This window comes from Nematolebias whitei, chromosome 19 (assembly GCF_014905685.2).
Source record: "Nematolebias whitei isolate Nwh7 chromosome 19, NemWhi1, whole genome shotgun sequence".
Lineage (NCBI taxonomy): Eukaryota > Metazoa > Chordata > Actinopteri > Cyprinodontiformes > Rivulidae > Nematolebias > Nematolebias whitei.
This window is the reverse complement of record NC_056516.1, coordinates 39,101,259-39,102,028: the sequence shown is the minus strand read 5'-3', so window position 1 is coordinate 39,102,028 and position 770 is coordinate 39,101,259.

The window sequence follows — 770 nt, the reverse complement described above, 5'->3', positions numbered from 1 at the left end:
AACGTGTCCTGTCCAATAACCTGAGGACACAACGTGTCCTGTCCAATTAAACAAATCCAGCCGATTCGATTTACTTTTTTTAATTTACCTTTCACTTCCTTGAATAATAATAATTTGGTTCTACTGTGAAGAACCTTGATTTATTTTCTGAATAATCTGGTAATCCAGTTGATTTTGCAAAATAGAAACAACAAAAACAGATAAAAATAAAATGGGGTTAAAAATTAGGATCAGAAATCTGAACAAGAATAAAATTTGATGATTTTTTATTTTAATTATAAATAACTGACCCAGTCTCTTTTCAATCTTCAACTCAACATGAGGAATAAACTCAAATGGATTTTACTTTGATTTTTATTGAAACACAAATTTGAAGGAAAGTTTCAGTTTGGAAGCAAAAGCAACCGTTTTATTTATAAAATTACAACTAAACAAAAACAAACAAACAAAAAAAAAAACAACAAGGTCATAAATAAGCTGAAAATGCAAACAAGACGTTTGTAAAAATAATGTGCTGACATATTTACAAACAGGTTTGTTGGTGAAAGTCATGGATTTAGATTAATTTATTATTGCTCGTCGTAAAAATAAACAGATTAAAAAAAAGAAGAAGTTATTTCCAAATGTTTGGTTTGTGACGCTTCCCGTCTGATCCAAATCAGTTCTAAAGATTTTTTTTTCTTTCTTGGCGATAAACAAAAATCTAAAACATTCCGAGTGACAATTTACCGTACGGTTAATTTCTGTTTGAGGGACTAGATTTACCGTAC